Source organism: Schistocerca piceifrons, chromosome 5, assembly GCF_021461385.2.
Source record: "Schistocerca piceifrons isolate TAMUIC-IGC-003096 chromosome 5, iqSchPice1.1, whole genome shotgun sequence".
Taxonomy (NCBI): Eukaryota; Metazoa; Arthropoda; class Insecta; order Orthoptera; family Acrididae; genus Schistocerca; species Schistocerca piceifrons.
In genome coordinates, this window is record NC_060142.1 from 693,927,316 (window position 1) to 693,945,998 (window position 18,683).

Below are 18,683 nucleotides of genomic sequence, written 5' to 3' on the forward strand. Positions count from 1 at the left end.
GGGCGTGAGTGGAAGACGGCCTAACGGTGTGCGGGACCGTAGCCCAGCTTCATGGAGACGGTTGCGAATGGTCCTCGCCGATACCCCAGGAGCAACAGTGTCCCTAATTTGCTGGGAAGTGGCGGTGCGGTCCCCTGCGGCACTGGGTAGGATCCTACGGTCTTGGCGTGCATCCGTGCGTCGCTGCGGTCCGGTCCCAGGTCGACGGGCACGTGCACCTTCCGCCGACCACTGGCGACAACATCGATGTACTGTGGAGACCTCACGCCCCACGTGTTGAGCAATTCGGCGGTACGTCCACCCGGCCTCCCGCATGTCCACTATACGCCCTCGCTTAAAGTCCGTCAGCTGCACATACGGTTCACGTCCACGCTGTCGCGGCATGCTACCGGTGTTAAAGACTGCGATGGAGCTCCGTATGCCACGGCAAACTGGCCGACACTGACGGCGGCGGTGCACAAATGCTGCGCAGCTAGCGCCATTCGACGGCCAACACCGCGGTTCCTGGTGTGTCCGCTGTGCCGTGCGTGTGATCATTGCTTGTACAGCCCTCTCGCAGTGTTCGGAGCAAGTATGGTGGGTCTGACACACCGGTGTCAATGTGTTCTTTTTTCCATTTCCAGGAGTGTAGTTACTGAATATGGCGTCTTGCTAGGTCGTAGTAAATGACGTAGCTGAAGGCTATGCTAAACTGTCGTCTCTGCAAATGAGAGCGTATGTAGACAGTGAACCATCGCTAGCAAAGTCGGCTGTACAACTGCGGCGAGTGCTAGGATGTCTCTCTAGACTAAACCTGCCGTGTGGCGGCGCTCGGTCTGCAATCACTGATAGAAGCGACACGCGGGTCCGACGCATACTAACGGACCGCAGCCGATTTAAAGGCTATCACCTAGCAAGTGTGGTGTCTGGCGGTGACACCACAGCGGAATCCATACATGCGATTTTATTTGATAAAACCAGCGCGGGGTAGCCATGCGGTCAGGGGCGTCTTGTCACGGTCCGCGCGGCTTCCCCCGTCGGAGGTTCGAGTCCTCCCTCGGGCATGGGTGTGTGTGTGCTATCCTTAGCGTAAGTTACTTAAAGTTAGATTAAGTAGTGTGTAAGCTTAGGGACCGATGTCCTCAGAAGTTTGGTCCCGTAAGACCTTACCACAAATTTCCAAAATTTGATAAAATTCTCTCGAACTCGCAGCCGCTTCAAGTGGTTCAAAATCCATGACCTTTTGGCCGAGTACTCCTCGGCCGTTGTCAGGTAGTGATTGTCGTATGGATGCCGCTGCTGTCTTTATATAGCCTGTGACGTCACTGCTGTTCCTTCTAGTGGCATATAAGGTAATGTTTGCCAGCCGGTGTGGTCGAGCGGTTCTAGGCGCTTCAGTCTGGAACCGCACGACCGCTACGGTGGCGGGTTCGATTCCTGCCTCGGGCATGGATGTGTGTGATGTCCTTAGGTTAGTTAGGTTTAAGTAGTTCTAAGTTCTAGGGGGCTGATGACTTCAGATGTTAAATCCCATAGTGCTCAGAGCCATTTGAACCATTTTTGAAGGTAATGTTTTGCTCTAGCGACCGCCGCGCCTGCTTCAACCTCCCGATGGTCGGTTCCCAAGCTATTCGTAAGTGCAGATCGCCGCTGTCTTTACTGAGTGTGTTTTCGGAAATCTTGATCGCTTCTTCTGCGATGCTATCCCAGAAGAAGTTAGTATTTTTAATAACACGTGCAACAATAGATGCATGGTCTGTTAGTGCTGATTTCTCAGGATCCAGTAGGTTCTTATGTTCTATACGGTGCTGTTCAATGGTGCGCACAGTATGTCCAACCTAAAACTGTCCACACTCACAAGTCATCCTCTTTAGTCCTCCAAATATCTCACAGTTCGCGACCATAAAACATCTTCCACGAACAGAATGACGACTGTGACATAGGCCTGTAATTATATGGCTCAAATGGCTCTGAGCACTATGGGACTTAACATCTTAGGTCATCAGTCCCCTAGAACTTAGAAATACTTAAACCTAAGGACAGCACACACATCCATGCCCGAGGCAGGATTCGAACCTGCGACCGTAGCGGTCGTTCGGTTCCAGACTGAAGCGCCTAGAACCGCACGGCCACACGGGCCGGCCTGTAATTATATCAAGTTGTCCTTCGACCTTTCTTGCACACAGGAACGTTCTGCTCTTTTGTTCCGATCGCTAAACACCCTTCACTGCTCCAGCGACCCACGACGAATTACTTCTAGAGTACATAGTCAGAACGGAGTTTCCGGCCGTTATCCAGAGGTACCATAAGTGCCGTAGCTTTCCGTTTCTGTCCGCAGTGTGTTGCGCACAAGAACCTCTAAAAGCATCTCGTGTTAATGAGGAGAAATGGTGGTCAGGCACCTCTGCAGAGTTGCTGCCCCCACAGTTTGCCCTGCCCACGGCGTGTTTTGCACGACTGGAGCAGCGGTCGATGCCGGCCGGCGCGGGCCATATCCGTTCTTGTTCCTGGTGACCCGCTTTTCATTGCCGTAGCGAGATTACAGTCCCGGTGCGTGTGAAAGCAGCCGCCGTAAATATTCGGTATGGCGCGGTGCCACTCCCACTCCCCAGAGCCGCGTTACGCCTTCTTTATGGGACCGGCCGCGGCTCCAGGTCTCGCGCCAAGCGCCTGCCTCGGGGAGAGCCGTTTGTTCCAGTGGATGAATGTCGACCGCCTTCCCAATTAGGAGAAAGCTGAGCTGTGCATATCGCACGAGTGCCGTGTCCAGTCAGGCGCATAAGTGCAAATGAGTGAGTAGCTGGGTCCGCCTCCGTAACTGTGGTCAGCACCCACTGTTCTTGACACTGCTGTACGCTCCGCGTCGTATGTCACCATCGTCGCGCGGGATTAGCCGAGCGGTCTAAGGGGCTGCAGTCATGGACTGTGTGGATGCTCCCGGCGGAGGTTCGAGTCCTCCGTCGGGCATTGGTGTATGTGTTTGTCCTTAGGATAATTTAGGTTAAGTAGTGTGTAAGCTTAGCGACTGATGACCTTAGCAGTTAAGTACCATAAGATTTCACATGCACATAAGTATGTCACCATCAACGAGAAGCATCCGAATCGTCCTTGTCTACACCAAGCTCACCTCGCCGACTCCCCGCTTTGCGTCACGTGCATGGCTGCCAGAGATGGACGATCATCGCTTCGTTTGTGGCCTAGCTGTAGACGTCTAGCGCTTGGTCCAGCGAATTCTGGCATTCCTTGCACCTACTACTCCTGACCGAATAACAACGCAAATGCTGATGTTCCCGGATGACACGTACTACCAGCAGACTAAGGCTCACTCTGTAAATTGGTTCTGCAGCCTTGCAGTACAATATTTTTTTGCCGCTGGAGAGAAAAGTATTCATGATTTTTGTAATAATTCGAACGAACGACATTGCGCCTGTCGTGTCACCTCCAGACACCACACTTGCTAGGTGGTAGCCTTTAAATCGGCCGCGGTCCGTTAGTATACGCCGGACCCGCGTGTCGCCACTATCAGTGATTGCAGACCGAGCGCCGCCACTCGGCAGGTGTAGAGAGACTCCCTAGCACTCGCCCCAGTTTACAGCCGACTTTGCTAGCGATGGTTCACTGTCTAAATACGCTCTCATTTGCAGAGACAACAGTTTAGCATAGCCTTCAGCTACGTCATTTGCTACGACCTAGCAAGGCGTCATATTCTTCAAGAATGTATGCTGAACAGCGACGTTCATCATTAATGGATTAAAGTTAAGTATCAAACTAATTACGTCCGCTTTCTGAATTCTAATTCCTAAAACGCGTGCATTTCGGCCTCCACTAGTAACACGGTGTTGGCTCTTCTGCCAACATAACAGCGCCATCGCCTGTAATCCGAAATACAGGCAATACCTCTCCAATTCCTTTTAGAGTGCTTTCTACGCTCCGCTGAGCAGTTGGAATGTTTCTGCAATGACTAGTTGATCGGTGCACTATTGTTGATCTTTTGATCCTACGATCCTCAACAGTCTTCCCCTTTATTTCGAGAAGACGTGTATGGCCTTTTCCACATCTACGGGTGGCTCCGTTGGACTTCACTTCACAGGTCCGAGGAGCAAAATTCTCTGTTACATACGAGGCGTATTCGGAAAGTACGGCCCGATTAGGCGTGAAATAGAAACAATTGTGAAAATCAGATGGAACTTTGCACAAATGTGTTGGACAGTGTCTTTGGAGTCCAGAATGAGATTTTCACTCTGCAGCCGAGTATGCGCTGATATGAAACTTACTGGTGAATTAAAACTGTGTGCCGGACCGAGACTCGAACTCGGGACCTTTGCCTTTCGCGGGCAATTGCTCTACCAACTGAGCTACCCAAGCACGGCTCACGCCCCGTCCTCACAACTTTACTTCTGCCACTACCTCGTCTCTTACCTTCCAAACTTTATAGAAGCTCTCCTGCCAACCTTGCACAAGTAGCACTCCTGAAATAAAGGCAAAGGTCCCGAGTTCGAGTCTCGGTCCGGCACACAGTTTTGATCTGCCAGGAAGTTTCATATCACCACACACTCCGGTTCAGAGTGAAAATCTCATTCTGGAAGCCATGTCTCCGCAATATCCTTCCTTTCAGCAGTTGCGCAGGAGAGCTTTTGTAAAGTTTGGAAGGTAGGTGCTTGGGCAGCTCAGGTGGTAGAGCACTTGCCCGTGAAAGGCAAACACCCCGAGTTCGAGTCTCGGTCCGGCGCACAGTTTTAATCTGCCAGGAAGTTTCAGTGTCTTTGGTGTATCTATCGAACGCTTCATGTCGCTCTTTCGGTTCAGAGAGCAAAGTTATTACATAGAAATGCATAAAACAACTGTCTATCTCGCAAAGTATGTGGATGTAGTGAGAGATATCGCCTGAAGCTCTGCAGCCCACATTACACAAATGTCATGCATTTCTTTCTTCAAGACAATTACTAGCCACATTCTGCATGGGCAATGAAGACGCTCCTGCAGAGTTTTCAGTGGGAAGCGTTTGATCACCCACAACACAACCCTTAATTGGCTCCCTCCGTTCGTAATCTCTGCTCACATGAACCGCTGGCTACGAAGACAACATTTTGGCACAAACAACGAAAGGCAGACCAGCGTAGAGAATTGGCGGAAAGCACAGGTGGCTGCTATCTGTGACGAGGGAAGCGGCGACTATTTAGGGAGGTAGCTGGAAGGTGAGTCTAACTCTTGCGAATAAAAAACTTTTGATCTTCACTCTGGTTTTCGTTTCACGACTGATCGGACCTTACTTTCCAAACAGCCCTAGTACATTCGTTATCCTTTCCCTCCTATCTTTTATTCATTTCTTAATTTAGGTAGAACTCATAAGCGTAGTTAGGGGCCAACGCATGAAGTGGTGCATGTATTTTTGTTTTTACGGTCAAAGTGGCGGTGGCAAACGGAGATGGCAAACGCACCCATCTTTTTTATGGGCTCGTTTATAATCAGGAAAGACAGGGGAAAAAGACAAATTAGCTCTGAGTTTCGTAAGCCCGGAAAATAAAGTGGTCAGCGTGACTGACGACGGGTTCAGGGTCGATTCCCGGTACTGCCAGTGATTTTTCCTTGTTGGGAGGGGTGGTAATGGGCGCACACAGGCGCTTGATGCCAGCTGAGGGGCTACTCGAGCGATTCGTAGCGGTTCCGAGGTCAAGAAACCGGACAGCTATCGAGAGAGAGGTGTGCTGAGTACATGCACCTCCAGGCAGCATCGGATGACGCAATTGACAAAGGATGACACGGCGGTCGGTCGGGGGCGATTGGCCAGCCTATGGCCAGAAAATGAAACTTTTTTACTTTTGTGGCTCGCTTGGGGCGGCCAGTTCCTCTCTTCCTCAACATCGTGGGAATACATTTGCCATTACAGTGAAAAAAAAAAGTGCGTAAACAAGAGAAAGAACGCTATGGAATCAAATTTAGCACCATTGGTAAACCTCTAGGTCCTGTCTTATATGAAAATCTAAGGGTAATGCTACGCTTCGAGGAGGTATGGAATGGAACGAAGGTGTGGAACTTAAATCAAGAACAGTACTGTTGATAAAATTCTGTGACAACGCTCTTCATCGGTTGTGCGAATGCTATACGAGAGTCTAGTAAGATGTCATTTGTGGAGCTGCTTCATTGATTGAAATCCTTCGACGTCTTTCTTCGGGTCTGCGCTTGGTAACGAATCCAAGAACGTTTTACGTGTTTCCTTCTTTTCTCCTGCTGCAAACGTTTATCTCAGTGTTGTACTTAAACTCGATGTTCTCAATTATTTGCTCTACGTATTGTAATCTTAGTCTTCCCCTGAAAATTTTGCCCTTTAGGTCTCCCCCCTCTCCGGAAACAGCGATCGTGTGAGACCCAACGCGCTTTATTTGTTCATGAGACCACGAAAATATTAGATACAGGGTTCCAGGTAGATGCTATTTTCCTTGACTTCCGGAAGGCGTTCGATACAGTTCCGCACTGTCACCTGATAAACAAAGTAAGAGCCTACGCAATATCAGACCAGTTGTGTGGCTGGATTGAAGAGTTTTTAGCAAACAGAACATAGCATGTTCTCAATGGAGAGACATCTACAGACGTTAAGGTAACCTCTGGCGTGCCACAGGGGAGTGTTATGGGACCATTGCTTTTCACAATATATATAAATGACCTAGTAGATAGTGTCGGAAGTTCCATGCGGCTTTTCGCGGATGATGCTGTAGTATACAGAGAAGTTGCAGCATTAGAAAATTGCAGCGAAATGCAGGAAGATCTGCAGCGGACAGGCACTTGGTGCAGGGAGTGGCAACTGACCCTTAACATAGACAAATGTAATGTATTGCGAATACATAGAAAGAAGGATCCTTTATTGTATGATTATATGATAGCGGAACAAACACTGGTAGCAGTTACTTCTGTAAAATATCTGGGACTATGCGTGCGGAACGATTTGAAGTGGAATGATCATACAAAATTAATTGTTGGTAAGGCGGGTGCCAGGTTGAGATTCATTGGGAGAGTCCTTATAAAATGTAGTCCATCAACAAAGGAGGTGTCTTACGAAACACTTGTTCGAACTATACTTGAGTATTGATCATCAGTGTGGGATCCGCACCAGATCGGGTTGACAGAGGAGATAGAGAAGATTCAAAGAAGAGCGGCGCGTTTTGTCACAGGGTTATTTGGTAAGCGTGATAGCGTTACGGAGATGTTTAGCAAACTCAAGTGGCAGACTCTGCAAGAGAGGCGCTCTGTATCGCGGTGTAGCTTGCTGTCCAGGTTTCGAGAGGGTGCGTTTCTGGATGAGGTATCGAATATGTTGCTTCCCCCTACTTATACCTCCCGAGGAGACCACGAATGTAAAATTAGAGAGATTCGAGCGCGCACGGAGGTTTTCCGGCAGTCGTTCTTCCCGCGAACCATACGCGACTGGAACAGGAAAGTGAGGTGACAGTGGCACGTAAAGTGCCCTGCGCCACACACCGTTGGGTGGCTTGCGAAGTATAAATCTAGATGTAGATGTAGTACCGTGGAAAGTACCCTCTGCTGTCAGTGTCCCATGGCTGAGTCCATATCCTACTATCCTGTCTCCTCTTCCACTTGATGTTTCCTGCGTATGCTCTATGATTCTGTAGATAACTTCTTAATTTCTTATCTTTCTACTATACTTATTTTTGAGCATTATTTTATAAAACTATCTCAAACACTTCGGTTCTCTTGTTTTCCGTTTTTGTAAGAGTCATAATACAGTGCTTTAGGTGTATATTCTCATAAATTTCTTCCTCAAGTTCATATTCAAATACTAATACACTTCTTTTCGCGAGGAAAGTATCTGGGCTGCTCTGTTTCATGTATTCTACATGATTCGTCGGTATGAAAATCCTGTGGGGGGTGGCACAGCCGACACTTTAACGCAAATCCTAAGGAAGTGGAGCAGAAATCGTAAGGAACATCGCTGGAAATTTTTGCAACGTCGTAGTCTACACTGTGAAAATATAGTGGCATCATCGTATAGCCCGTTCATGGGTCAGAGAGATTATGGCTTGAACAAAGGCGTGTCAAATGTAATTTTTTTCGCTTCACACGCGATTGAAATAAAACAATAACTGGGTAATATTATTACGAAGTACCTATCCTACGACACGCTCTGTTCAGTGGCCCACGGAATAATAACTAAGGTGTAGAATATAGAATGTGAGTTCATCACTCTAAAATTTCATAAATTCTTAGATACCTTTCTTTGATGGGCTGGACCATTCATTAATAATTAGAGCGGTTTATTCAGTTTTATTGTGTGTTGAGTGTGTGTATTTGCTGTAGATCGTGTTGCCAGCAGTTGGCAGAAGTTCATACAGTAACCACGCACGATCAACACGCAATGGAAGTGATGTGATTTATTGAAATGTGTTCGGAAACATTGAAAGTCGGACAGCTGGTGTACGAATGCTAATTAGCTTCAACTCCAGGACGACACATACGGAATAACAAGATGACCTACTCAATAACTGTACAAAAATTTGTATTTATTTGAGCATGTGCGGTTCACATTATTCATTTAAAAACATGACCAGTTTTCTAGAATCTTTACAAGTGTGGTTTGCTTCTCGATGTAACAACAGTTCGTTCCAAATGTTGTTGAAGTATGATATTTTCACTTACTGCAATTTTATCTGGCCTCCGATTAGATCTGGAAGTGTCGTCTGCGTGCACATTTCTCCGGTATTCCTGCGTTTCACACTGACGGTTTAGATCTAATTTCACTTTGGCTTACAGCACTACCCATTTATTCACGTATATCACGAGACAATATTACAGTACTAATGTTTATTTACTTTTTGCTGCGTAACTACTTATGTGTGTTACATGAGTATAGCGGCCGGCCGCTGTGGCCGAGCGGTTCTAGGCGCTTCAGTCCGGAACCACGTGACTGCTACGGTCGTAGGTTCGAATCCTGCCTCGGGCATGAATGTGTGTGATGTCCTTAGGTTAGTTAGGTTTAAGTAGTTCTAAGTCCTAGGGGACTGATGACCTCAAATGTTAAGTCCCATAGTGCTTAGAGCCATTTGAACCATTTGAGTGTAGCGTTGCCCACTTTTTGCTAGTTCTATTTTCCACTCATCTAAAAGAAAAGTTCTTTTCCTATGCGAAACAACTATTTATTTATGAGACCACGCAAATGAAGAGCATGAATGGTGTACAATGTACTGTAATGACTTAAGAATGAATGAACATCATGTAAATAAAGTCTCTGCATTCATAGCACGTCTTACTGCATATCGAACTAAGACTGCTGAGTAAGACTAACGCATGATTAAACACAATAGAATATAATACTCGTATAGAAATAAATAAAATTGGCAGTGGATCTGTCTTTGGCACAAGCTGAACACAAATAGCCGTTTGTCATCCAGATGTAGGTTGTCTCTCGTTTCCCAGAATGACGTGAAGCGAACGCCTGGATAGGCTACGTCCTTCAAAACTGTCATTTCCAATTTTCTTCACTACTTTCGTCGAATTGAACTGGTGCTCGTTCTCTAATGACATCGCTGTCGACAGCACGTTAGACACCAAATTCCTTCCTTCCTTCGTAGTAGGTGTTAGCCATGATATTTTTGCTGTACCTCACAGAATTTAGGTGCACTTCCGCACTCTGCCTTGAATACCGTCGTAAAGAAATCAGCCAGTCTCTGGAAAGATATTTCCGCCCTCCTGATTCGATTCGGTGATAAGGCCTCCCTACGGAATGGTTGGCGCTTTACGATTTCTTTTGTCGCGCGTCGCCATCTAGGAGCACGGGTGTTTTAGGAGTGACGGAACGATTCCTTTCCAGCAAGGCACCCTAGTTTAGACGGAAACGCGAAGTAAAAAAAAAAAAAAAAATCACAGAATATTCGACCGTTTTACAGTTTCCATCGCCGGTGCACTGGGCACCACTCCCGGATCCCGACTTCGCTCCCCACTCTTTTTTTTTATTCTTTATAAAACGGAGGAGGGGTCAGATAGCTTAATCGTCTGACGAACAATGGTTACGACTGTGTAAGGGTCTGGCGTGGGGGAGGTGATAAATGCCGTGGGGGTGACTAGTTTGAGATTCGGCGGGGAGAAGGGGCGCCGGGATAAAAGGCTGGCTGGCGTGAGCCTCCAAACCTGCCGGGTCGGCGCCACGGAAGGGAAAGAAATGGCAGAGTTTAAGGCGGCACTGCCAGGCCGACGCAGAGAGAGAGAGAGAGAGAGAGAGAGAGAGAGAGAGAGAAACGCGCGGTTGAGACGCGGCGTGGTTCCTGAATGTCCACTCAGCGCTTGGAATACGACGGATTTGCTCTTCTTATAGCCGTGATACTGTTAGTTTACCCTAATTAACTCTTAACTAAGGGACGCTGTGGTAGTGTGGGGATGTGACACGATTTTCTGCTGGGGATTCTGCGAGGGTCATTTCAGAAGTCCTGCACACTGCTCGTGCGCGAGCGTTACGATGGCGTGATCAAGTTGAAATTCAAGTTATAACCCTCCCCCCCCCCCCTGCTTCCCGGGATTTGCGAAATTACTAGTTGACAATGACCGTGAATTATGAATTTTGACCCGCGTCGGACTAAGGCATCCGAATCAGAAGCAAATAATGATTATTCCGCAGGAAACAGGAGACGATATAACTTGATCGTTATTGAAGGAGTAATTTCATTCAATAACGATCGGTAAATGAAATAATGGAAATAATTTGGAAATAAATTTTGCCAGTGGAAATTTCGCCGAAAGAAATGATAAAGTTGTAAAAGCAGTTCAAAAATCGGTCGCCAGCTCAACTGATGAGCGACAGTACTGCTAAGTACGTGGATAATTGTGTCAAAAATAAAGTTTACCTGTTTGTAGCGCAGCAGGTGGAACGGGAACTTTTACGTAAGTGCTGTGTCAGGCTCAGTAGTCATATAAAACAATGTCATAACAGTCTAACTACACTTAAACATTAATGGTTAACTCTCAATAAGTATTTTGATAATTATTTTGTTCATAATTTGTCAGCTAAGTGCAATGCTGACAACAGAGATAATTATCTACCGAGATTTTGAATAATGGACTGTCATTCTGTCTCTAAAATTAGGTACTTCGCACAGTTTAATCTACTGATAATGAAATATATTGCCAATAATTGATTAACTATTTTTGAATGATAATAATTCATTAATTGGAGGATTGTCAGGTGGAATAAGTTTTATAGTTTCATGAAATATCCTTGAATTAACTTCAGCTGAATATGCATTGAAATAAATCTTAATAACCAAATTTGTTACTTCAGTCTATTATTAAGTTACTAAGGTTGGCGTAAGCTTATTAAGTGCAACAATTAACTACGATAACCAGTCTGAAATTTACTCTTCACCGTCTATGCAAATAATTTGATAATTAACATATTTTCTCTTGATAATGGCGTGACACACTCGGTTAAATAAGGCAAGGATCGGAAGGAACCTACTTGGTGTTATTGTCGGGTGGAATGTAACGCAACACTTCGATTATAAAGTGCTTGTTATTAATTGTTCAACTTCAGAGAAAAGCACAGTCACTGGCAAGCCTTCTACAATTTTATCCTACTAAAATTACGTAGATCTTACTTCCCTCTGTTGTCGGTGAATTGACGGAAGTCCACGGCAGCGACACAATGTGGCATCGGGCTTTTACTGTTGCGACTTGGGCCCACAGTGCGCTTCACATTTAAGTCCTCGTTTCTTCAGCACTATGCCCATTAATCCATAATAACTTGCCCGGCCATACTTCCAGATATGCCTACCATTACTTTCCCGTCGTACTTAGATCCACACACTAGCCGTTAGGTGTAACCCAGCTAGGAATGGCCGCACTCGACTGTACGTCTTACTCCGAGCACGGCGTCACTGCTACTACTGCCCGCTGGCGCGCTCCCGCGCCCAGCGGCACAACAAAACAATCTCTCTGACTTCAACGTTAAATAAATATGCCCTGACTTGCCAGTCTTAAATATAACATAATTTAAACATAGTATTTACAATACATATTTACACTAGACAATACATCGTACACAAATAGTTTCATGTGTTAAGTAAGCGAAAGAATTCATAGCAAGGACTGCGTTGTAGCGTCACAAAGTCAGTAGTGAGCGAGACTTTAGGCGTGACGGTCGTATTTGCTGGTTTGTTTGGCCGTGTCATGACTCATTCAGCTTTAAAATGGAAGCTGAATCAGAGTCAGGTTGGATTGCACGTAGTGACCAGCTTTCCTACGCCAAAATCGAATCCCTACGTGGAAAGAACACAACGAAAATTTACAACGCTTTGAGAGAAGTGTGTGGTTTGTGTAATGGGTCGTAGCACAGTATCACGGGATTTGTTGAAAGTCGCGAGAGCACTGAGGACAACCGAAGAAGTGTAAGGCAGTCAACTGCAAGTGACTCCGCCTCTTAGGTTATCGATAATGGTCTTTTTAGAGAGACTCGGCGTAAAGCATGTGAGTTGGTTCAAATGGGTCTGAGCACTATGGGACTCAACTGCTGAGGTCATTAGTCCCCTAGAACTTAGAACTAGTTAAACCTAACTAACCTAAGGACATCACAAACATCCATGCCCGAGGCAGGATTCGAACCTGCGACCGTGGCGGTCTTGCGGTTCCAGACTGCAGCGCCTTTAACCGCACGGCCACTTCGGCCGGCTAAAGCATGTGAGTAAATTACATTATTAGGCAAGTATGTCTATCACTTCCGTTTACAGAATTATAACTGGAGACTTAAAGATGAGAAATGTTGCTTCCAGATCTGTTCCGCTTGATCTGAGTGAAGAGCAGAAGTTATCGAACTAAGGGAGAACAGTTACTTGAAAGGACAGTAGTACTTCATGAAACTTGGATACGAGATTGTGAACGAGATCCTGAATCTCGATTGCCACAATGGAAAAGTTCCAACTCCCAACACCTGAAAAAATTCTGCCGCCAATAATCAAAGGTGAAATTGATGATCTTTGTCTGTGACGTGAATGGAGTCATGGCTACGAGTGCCCCAGGGAAAGTCTACAACAGGCGCGTACTACAAGCTGTTCAGAATGTTTTGCGACAGAAAATTCGTCAGAGAAGGTCGAACAAGGTTCCAGCCGTATCCACATTTTGCACGACAACGCAAGGCCGCACGTTGCCCTAACAGTGAGAGAAATAGTTCCCCACCCACCATACAGCCCTGATATAAGCGCACCACACTTTGGTTTGTTTCCGAAACTGAAGGAGCGACTCCGTGAAAAATGTTTTGATGCAGTTGAAGAAGCTACCAGTGAGCCGACACGAGTAATCAGGTAGATCAATAATGAAGGTGCCACATCAGGAATACAGAAGTTGTCAGTACGTTGCGAAGCTGTCATATCAAGAATGGAGATTGTATTGAATGCCTGTAAATGTATTTTGTAAAATAAATAATGTTCATCAATTCTATCTATAAGTTAGTTAGTATGTAGAACTTTTGAAATGCCCCTCGTATGTGTATTTCTACTTTACGAAATTGTTGTTGTTGCAATTCTCCTGCCTAGTCACATTTGTGGACCCGTAATTATGCTCCAGCTACGACATTAACTCCTTACTGTGCTGTGGGAGTACTAACAGTGGTAAGTAACACCTGAGAAATTCCTCTTTTTTTAAGTCATCAGTGTCTACACTGGTTACCTACGTCCTCAGTTATTTGCTGGATGTACTCCAGTATTCCAGTCTCTGTTTTGTTGTACAGTTTTTATCCTCTGCAGCTTCCTCCAGTATCATCGAGGTTATTCCGTGATGTCGTAACAAACGTCCTACATCGTGTCCTTCCATCGCGGGGGGGGGGGGGGGGGTGTATTTCCTCGCCGATTCTGTAGAGAACCTCCTCATTCCTTTACCTTATCAATCTAATTTTCAACATTCGTATGTAACACCAAGACTGAAATCCTTCGATTTTCTTCTGTTCCGGTTTTCCCATTGTCCGCGTTTCGCTACCGTACAATGCTGTGTTCAAAACATACATCTTCAGAATTTCTGCCTCAAATTGAGGCCTATATTTGATATAAGTAGACTTCCCTTGATCAAGAATGCGTTTTTCTCCAGTGCTAGTCTGCTTTTTATGCCCTTCCTGCACCGTCCATCATGGGTTATTTTGCTGCCCATGTAGCAAAATTCCTACAGTTCATCTGATTCGTGATTCCCAATTCTAATGTTAACTTTCCCACTGTTCTAATTTCTGATGCTTCTCATCGTATAATAAGTACATAGCATAGAAAGATGACAGTTCCGCATTTCCTGTGCGTCTCTCATGGCTTGCCTGTTCTCCAGACCTAAACCCCATTGAGCACGTCTGGGATGCTCTCGGTCGACGTATCGCTGCAATTCTTCAAACCCCTACGACACGTCAGGAGCTCTGACAGGCACTGGTGCAAGAATGTGAGGCTATACCCCAGCAGCTGCTCGACCACCTGATCCAGATCATGCCAACCCGTTCTGTGGCCTGTGTACGTGTGCATGGTGATCATATCCCATATTGATGTCGGGGTACATGCGCAGGAAGCAGTGGCCTTTTGTAGCACATGTGTTTCGGGACGGTTTTCTCAGCTTATCACCAATACCGTGGACGTAAAGATCTGTGTCATGTGTGTTCCCTATGTGCCTATGCTATCAGCACCAGTTTTGTGTAGTGCCACGTTGTGTGGCACCACATTCTGCAGTTATCCTTAATTTATGAGCATAAGGGCAGTTTAGGAGTCGAGTTCCTAAATTGTCGATTACATCACATCAAATGAATTTTCCACGGCAATTAAGGACGTCTATACGCTTACCTAACAATACGATTCTGGGCTTGTGAGGAGATTATAATTTTCTGAAGCCTGGTTTAATTAACATACAGGGTGTCCGAAAAGTCTTTCCCTGTTTACATAAATTGATAACTCAGGCTGGAAGTAAGATACAAATATGAAACTGGTGTCTAATTGTTTACAAACTATCAAAGTTTTTTTTTCACACATCAGAAAACTTCCACATGAGCACCCTTGGTAGCACGTAGCACATCTAGGTGATATTCAGTTTCCGTCCACACATTAGCCAACATCACTGGAGGGATCGATTCAACGGCTGTGGTTATCCGTTGCCGCAGGGTTTCAAGATCTGGTACACGTGCTCGGTAGATCTCGTCCTTGACATAACCCCATAAAAGAAGTCTGATGGGGTTATGTCAGGAGAGCGTGGATGCCAAACCGTTGGCCCATCACGACCAATCCATCGCCCAGGAAAGGTCATGTCGAGATAGGCACGGACGTCCAAGCCCCAATGAGGCGGTGCACCGTCCTGCTGAAACGAGACATCGGGGTGATACTGAAGCAGCTGAGGAACAGCATACAGTTGCAACATGTCCAGATACACTGCAGATGTTATGATAGCCTCAACGAAGAAGAATGGCCCAATAATTCGGTCGTGCAGTAGCGCGCACCAAACATTCAGCTTTGGACTGCCTCTGGTGCACTCCATGACCTCGCCAAGGGGTTGTGAACCCCAATTGCGCACATTATGGCGATTCACTACTCCACTGACAAGAAAGGTCGCTTCGTCAGAAAGGGTAATTCGTCTGAGATAACCATCATCGTCCTCAATACGTGATAGCATTTCGACCGCAAAGTCATATCAACGTGTACTGTCATTGGGCAACAATGCAAGTGGAAGTTTACTGATAGTATGTACTGATAGTATGTAAACAATTAGACACCAGTTTCATATTTTTTATCCTAATTCTAGCCTGAGTTATCAATTTATGTAATCAGGGAAAGACTTTTCGGACACCCTGCAGAGTTGGTACAATACGGCTCATTACTAGAAGGCTAAAGTAGCCGTTAGTTTGAATCTCAGTTCTTTCATCAGCAACTTACAAGCCCAAAATTGGAAAGGCACCTTATCAAGATGACGACTACCCACAAGTCGTGTGGATGTAAGTCCACTGATAGCGCTGTATTTGTCAGCATTACTGAACGAGGCATTGCGAACAGGTAGGGTCCCGGCGGTGTGGAAAGCAGCTAGAGCAGAAGTGATTAAAAGGGGAAAGGATAAAGACCCAGAATCATCCCAAAGCAGAAGACCTATTTGACTGTTAAACGCCTTGGCCAAAGTCCAGGAACGTCTGCAGTGTGATCAGCTGCAGGCGCACATTGTCGATATTGAGCACAGGGAACCTTGGCAGGGGTTCATGAGACACTTGGTGAGGAGAAATTAGTCTGGAAAGACACGAAAATTTCCTGCCCTCCAAGATAGCCTCATCTCTGTTTCCATGGTTTTGACTTTTGGGACAAGTAATACACTCCAAAATAGCTAAGAAACAGGCCACTGAAAACCTACAGCTGACATTCCTCAAGCACAACAGCTAATCGTTTTGTTAATCGCCGGAATTTTATAGCATATTCTGTAAAGAAAAGTTCTCCGGTGTAACGTAGGGATTGCCCTTCGGTATTGTTGGACGCTAATAACACTGGATGTATGGGACTGGCATAGTTATTGTTTTTTGAAGTACTTGCAAAATATTTATATTATTACTACTGTCACATTATTCATGTATCTCCTGTAAATGTTGTCACCTGTTTATTGCACTGTATTTACACGATACCAAATAAGTAACATTCATACAGCTGGCCATCACATTTTCCCAATTTATTTGTAATTAATGCTCACTGAATATGGTATTCTTTGTAATATAAATACTTGTAATGCTACCTTGATTCTTGAAAAAAGGAAATACTGCTACTATACTTGATTCAAAATTTCAGTGCATCATAGATAGTCCGCAGCTGGTGGTCGTGCGGTAGCGTTCTCGCTTCCCACGCCCGGGTTCCCGGGTTCTATTCCCGGCGGGGTCAGGGATTTTCTCTGCCTCGTGATGACTGGGTGTTGTGTGCTGTCCTTACGTTAGTTAGGTTTAAGTAGTTCTAAGTGCTGGGGGACTGATGACCATCGATGTTAAGTCCCATAGTGCTCAGAGCCATTTGAACCATTTGCACCATAGATAGATGTTAATACAATTGTTAGTGTCATATTATCCATTTTATCTCACCTCTATGTTGCTCCTTGTATACAGCACAGTATTTACATAATAACATATAAGTAGCATTCACAGAAGCTGGTTACTACATCTGTCAACTTCATTTGTAATATTATACGCTCGTAATGTAAGGTTTATCTTTGTGTTTTAATTTTCATTAAGTTATGTTATTGTTTAAAAACAGTCATTCTGTGAAATCAAAGCAACCTGTGTATTGTGATGTCTCTCAGAGAAAACGTCTCTGACACTGTTGTGTTTGTAAATCTGCAATCTCTGTGATAACTTCACATGTGGCAAATTCTTTTTGGTGTGTGTGTGTGTGCGGTGCTTTGTACAATATGGTGATATACAAGTTACATAAGTGCTGGATATATTTAGGAATATGCGGAAAATACAATCCTGCAACTTCGCAACAAAATCGCGCGGAATTTTCGACGTAAGTACCATAACCACTTAACCTCACACATTTATTTACGCTGTATTTCATCGTTTGGAGGTTAGTTTTTTTCACACAGGGCGCTTCTAACACTGTTTTTCTACCGTAGGGCAAGAACACACCAAAAATACTTCGCCACAGTGGAATAATAAAAATCGAAAACGGACGATAATGTAAAGTGTATCTTGAAAAATCATGTGAACAGCCGTCTGATGATGAACTTGCCAGTTCGAAACCGGTAACGGCGCTATTTACCTAAATAAATAGCAGTGTTAACAGTATATATGAAGACAGTAACTGTTCTCGAAAGAACAGATACTGTTGATGTCCGTGCAGCTTTTCCCTGGAATAAATGATGACTAACTGAAACCCTCAGCTGCCGACAGGTGTTGTTGATATACCTCGATGTGGACAGCTGAAAATGTGTGCCCCGACCGGGACTCGAACCCGGGATCTCCTGCTTACATGGCAGACGCTCTATCCATCTGAGCCACCGAGGACACAGATGAATAGCGCGACTGCAGGTATTTATCCCTTGCACGCTTCCAGTGAGACTCACATTCCCAACTGTCCACAATTCTACATATGTAATGTACCTTATAGACATTTTGTCCATCCACTCATTACTCGCGCACGCTTTAGCGATTCCCGTAAGAGTTTGGGCAACCTGTGCGCATTCGCACAGACGAAGGTCAATGGCTGGGTAGCCTTTAACTATGTATATGAAGACAGTAACTGTTCTCGAAAGAACAGATGCTGTTGATGACTGTGCAGCTTTTCGCTGAAACAAAGGATGACTAACTGAAACCCTCAGCTGCCGACAGGTGTTGTTGATATACCTCGATGTGGACAGCTGAAAATGTGTGCCCCGACCGGGACTCGAACCCGGGATCTCCTGCTTACATAGCAGACGCTGTTGCATCTGAGCCACCGAGGACACAGATGAAAAGCGCGACTGCAGGGATTTATCTCTTGCACGCTTCCAGTGAGAGGTATATCAACAACACCTGTCGGCAGCTGAGGGTTTCAGTTAGTCATCACTTAGTATTAATAGTGGCTGGTTGCTGTTTTCTTCGTTGTAAGAATTAACCTACATTAACTGCACACAGCCACGGTCTCACCATGTCAGTTTTAGACAAAATAGTATAATTTTCAACTTTAGCCTTGAGATGGTCTATCTGGATCATTTCAAGAATGTCGTGTTGCTGTTGGACTGGCCTGTGGCTGTCG

General features: G+C 45.5%; 2 non-coding genes across 2 annotated transcripts; both read right to left on the minus strand.

Moving 5' to 3' along the window:
- Positions 1-4,270: 4,270 nt before the first annotated feature.
- Trnas-cga lies at positions 4,271-4,345 on the minus strand. The gene has a single exon. It is a non-coding gene; the product is annotated as a tRNA-Ser (tRNA).
- Positions 4,346-17,879: 13,534 nt separating this feature from the next.
- Trnat-ugu lies at positions 17,880-17,953 on the minus strand. Its single transcript has one exon. It is a non-coding gene; the product is annotated as a tRNA-Thr (tRNA).
- Between the last annotated feature and the right edge of the window lie 730 nt (positions 17,954-18,683).